The sequence below is a fragment of the Asterias rubens genome, chromosome 6 (assembly GCF_902459465.1).
Source record: "Asterias rubens chromosome 6, eAstRub1.3, whole genome shotgun sequence".
NCBI lineage: Eukaryota > Metazoa > Echinodermata > Asteroidea > Forcipulatida > Asteriidae > Asterias > Asterias rubens.
The window spans coordinates 21,914,946-21,919,175 of NC_047067.1; the positions used below are offsets into that span (position 1 = coordinate 21,914,946).

Genomic DNA, 4,230 nt, shown 5'->3' on the forward strand with positions numbered 1-4,230 from the left:
GTTGAAATAATTTTAGAATATTTTTGACAAATCTTTTTATAAAAAGCACTTCTTTTGTATTTGTTTGCGTTTATATAGACGCGAACTTGACCTTGTATTAAAAACAACTTATTGTCTTTTTAGTTGTGATTCTTTTCTTTTTCTAATGGCTTAGCTTGTTATTGGAATACACACAACTTAAAAAAGGAATACAGTAGACCTAAAGCTTCTCGAATCCAAACTTTGGGCCATAAAAACTTATATCTGTTTTTATAACAACACTACCTTGAAGAGAACAGTTAGTCAGAAAATATGCATTAAAATAAACTACACAGGCACTGTTGCCGTTTAATTATTTCCGTTTTTCCTTGTTGAATTCTTTATGCAACTAGACAAAACAAAATACCATTACGCCTATAATAAATGAAATAATAATTAGTGAACAAATGATATATATTGTTTGATATTTTACTGTCGTAAAGTTTGAGTATTTTCAAAATTATTAATTGTGCTGGTTTTTTTTTTATCCGAGGAAGAGCCACCGAAGAGGGGTTAAAATAAGTTGACATGTAAACATAAAAACTAAGACGCAGTGAACACAAACAAGCATGAGTTTTTTTTAAGTTTTTTTTTACGGGATCACCTACTTTGATGTTAAAGGCAGTGGACACTATTGGTAATTAATCAAAATAATTATCAGCGTAAAACCTAGCTTGGTGACGAGTAATGGGGAGAGGCTGATGGTATAAAACATTGTGAGAAATGGCTCCCTCTGAAGTGCCATAGTTTTCGAGAAAGAAGTAATTTTCCACGAATTTGATTTCGAGACCTCAAGTTTAGAACTTGAGGTCTCGAAATCAACTATCTACAAGCACACAACTTCGTGTGACAAGGGTATTTTTTCTTTAATTATCATCCCACAAGTTCGATGACCGATTGAGCTCAAATTTTCACAGGTTTGTTATTTTATGCATTTGTGGAGATACACCAACTGTGAAGTAGTCTTTGACAATTACCAATAGTGTCCACTGCCTTTTAGCAATAAAACAATGATTTATATTGATGTGACATAAATAGTTATTTTTAACAAAAACATTTGCAATAATTATTTTCATGGAAAAGTAAACAAGTAAACAGACCTAATTCCCAAAGAACACAAAATCTACCCAGCAAGTATTACCGATCAAACCGTAGTATCAACCCTACAGACAGGCTTATTTAACAAGATATGTTCATGTGTTTCCTAAATCCATGAACATTTTTGTTATTTTATGAGGTAATAAAATACTATGATATTTGTATGGGTGGTCTTTTTATTATATGAATATTATATTGTTACATCATCCCAAATCTCGGCTCGACACAGCTCTCTGTTGTGTAATAAACTTATCAACGGAAAACAATAAAATTATCAACACAAATTGTTCATAAAACAGCAGAGAAAAACTATCGGTCATAACGCAAAATAATTGTTTACTTTATCTTGTTTATCAAATTGTGATATTCACCCTATGCTAAAATCAAGTGATGCGTAAAGCCATTATTGTTAGTGTAGTGTGTGTATAAACAGCACACAGAGGGGGGAGGTGTACTAACTGCACCAGCCAACCCGTGCACTCGCCGGATGCAAGTTCTCTACCGTGCGTGCAGTCGGATCGTCTCACATTTTTTGCGAATATTTTACCGTTTGTGACAGTGAAAATCGACTATTTTTTAAAGGTACATTGCTTGTTTTGGTTCCATCCATTATAAAGATGAGATCAAAAAGCCATTCGGGAGTTTTGATGTGACGAATTTGTGGATCTTTGTTTTGGAAGTTCATGCTTGGGATGTCGCCTTTATGAATGCTGGCTTTGCATTGCATTCATTCATCACTCACACACAGTAGGCCTTTACGAATGGACAGTTCATTTAAAGGTCTAAAATTGTGGCAACTCGCGCACAGTTAATGTCTTTGTAGTGTAAGTTCCGTGTTAACAAGGAGGTTTAAATCCGGCGTGACTGTGGAGAAAATATCAGAGATTCATGTCAGAGAGTTTGGGAAATTCTGGCTTTTGGATTCGAGTAAATTAGCCGAGTCAAACAAATTGTTCTGTTTGCATCTTTTGGCAGCTGGACGGCCAGGAAAAGTCCCGAAGCGCGTTGGGTTTTTTGCTCGGAGAAAAGCTTTTCCCTTCGTCGTAATCTTCACCGGATTGCCGAGATTAATAACCCAGTTCATCTTTGTTGTTTACAGGTCTGATTTCTTCGGGTTTCGGATGTCAAAATGAATGGGGTGGACCATGAAGCTCAACAACAGCATGTTGTTTCTACCGGTGGTCGTCGGGCAAATGTTGCTGCTGCTGCCGCCGCGGTTGCTGTAGTCTCGACCGCTGCAGTCGAACCCGCCGTGGTGAATTCCCCAGATTGTGATCAAAAGGCAACAACATCGGGAAAGTGGACCAATAAAATGTATAAGACGAGTGCCAAAAGGTATAAACCCCAGACAGACTAAAAAAACCTGTAACTAAGTGAGGATAAAGTGTGTGTTTTTGTGAGGCGGTTTTGAGGCCGATGGTCGTGCGATCGATGTCTAATCATTGAATAGCAAGACATTGACATGCCACGAAATGTAAAGTCCGCTTTGCAGCTCCCGTTACTGTGTTCTAGCTCATTTGCATATAAGCTAAAAACCATTCCCTCTCGAAAACGGTCCAGAACTGAGCGACTAGACATGCCCTATTTGATAGATTTTACCGAGATCTGTCTACTGGTGTGAATATTTTCTCGATGTTGGGTTGAAAAATCGAGAAATTATTCCTGGAAGTTAAGCCTCATAGGGCCAATGGTTAAGTGATCGGCCATGTTTTTAATGCAGTGCCATTGTGCCACTCAATATGCTGTGTACAAATATTGGAGATTGAGTCAAATTTTTTACATTTTATCGAGTTTCCCCCTCAAAGTGGACAGTCTATGATTTATTTTTTTGAAACAATGTTTGTTTTGTTCCTTTTGTTTAGGATTCAGAAAGAGTTGACCGAAATCATGTTGGACCCTCCTCCAAATTGCAGGTAAACAAAAATACAAATTTCACTGTGGTTATTTTAGTTTTAGTTTTTAATCTATATGATCGACAAATAAACAAATATTGTCCCATTATACCCAAGTTAACAATGTTTTTACGGAATTTAGATACCCTTTTTGTGTTTTCGACGTAATTTATGTTATTCACCAAGTTACCAAACATGTCTTTGTGCCTGGATCTGACATTTTGTCTAGTTATGAAATGATTGAATTTTTTGCGTTTGCATTTTTCTGTTTTTCAATTTGCAGATCTACAATTTAAATTATCTATAAATGCTTACTTATGCATTTATAAATTGATAGGGTACAGCTAATTATTCAACTAGTGTGGTCTAACGCTATTGGCTTTGTCTTATCATGACTAATAATTGTCCAACTTGTAACGATATTTCTCATAATATAACCATAAAAGCATAATCTTAAGGTACCATTTTGGGTCATTTATAAATGATTTTTTGGTCCGACATTAATATTGAAAAAAAAAAGGGAATTTCTTAGTAAGTAATCCAAACTAGGAAAACATTCAAGTTGTTTGCTTGAAATTATACTTCGTTCTTCTCCACGTCAATTTGTATATAATCCATAGTTTTCATGATTTTCGACACAAATTGCTTTTAGTAAAAGCTGTGCTCAGGATTTAGCCCAGGAGCAACGTGGACGCTAATTAAGACTGTAAAACGAGTTTCTAACTAATCATTTTCCAACACATAATCCCACAAGTGTAATTAATTTTCCGCAACTATTATTATTTCATTGTAATTAAACCTTTATGCGCATATTTTGCTGGCAGGCGGCCCAATGTCATAAAGCTATTATACAGCAAATTTCTTTGCTAAGCAAAAATATGCGCGGCATGAGTCGTACTCATGTAATTTTTCGCTGGTGGCCTGTTTCTGATAAGCAAGATTTATTTGTAAACAATTAATATTTGAAAAAGTGTCCGCTAAGCTTCAATAGGTTCTAAGCCTGAAAATGTTTTAAGGACAAAAATGTGTTTCTGACAGGAGTGTCTTTTTTGACAGACATACGTACCTGCCAGAAAAAAAGTCTGTTATATATACATTTGATTACTAAAAACACACTTTGGTTTTGCATTGCTACAGTGTTAAAGACCATTGTCATGGCCAATCAAATAAAACCCAACCCTTGACACTTGACCCCTGACCCTCTCAAGGTCATCCCTTGAGA

The 4,230-nt window shown here is 35.7% G+C and overlaps 1 long non-coding RNA gene across 1 annotated transcript; it reads left to right on the forward strand.

Annotated features, from left to right (window-relative positions):
• The first annotated feature begins 1,605 nt into the window (after window positions 1-1,605).
• On the forward strand, window positions 1,606-3,030 carry LOC117291958. The gene is made up of 3 exons (XR_004519230.1): window positions 1,606-1,698; window positions 2,216-2,451; window positions 2,979-3,030. It is a non-coding gene; the product is annotated as an uncharacterized LOC117291958 (long non-coding RNA).
• The last annotated feature ends 1,200 nt before the right edge of the window (window positions 3,031-4,230 follow it).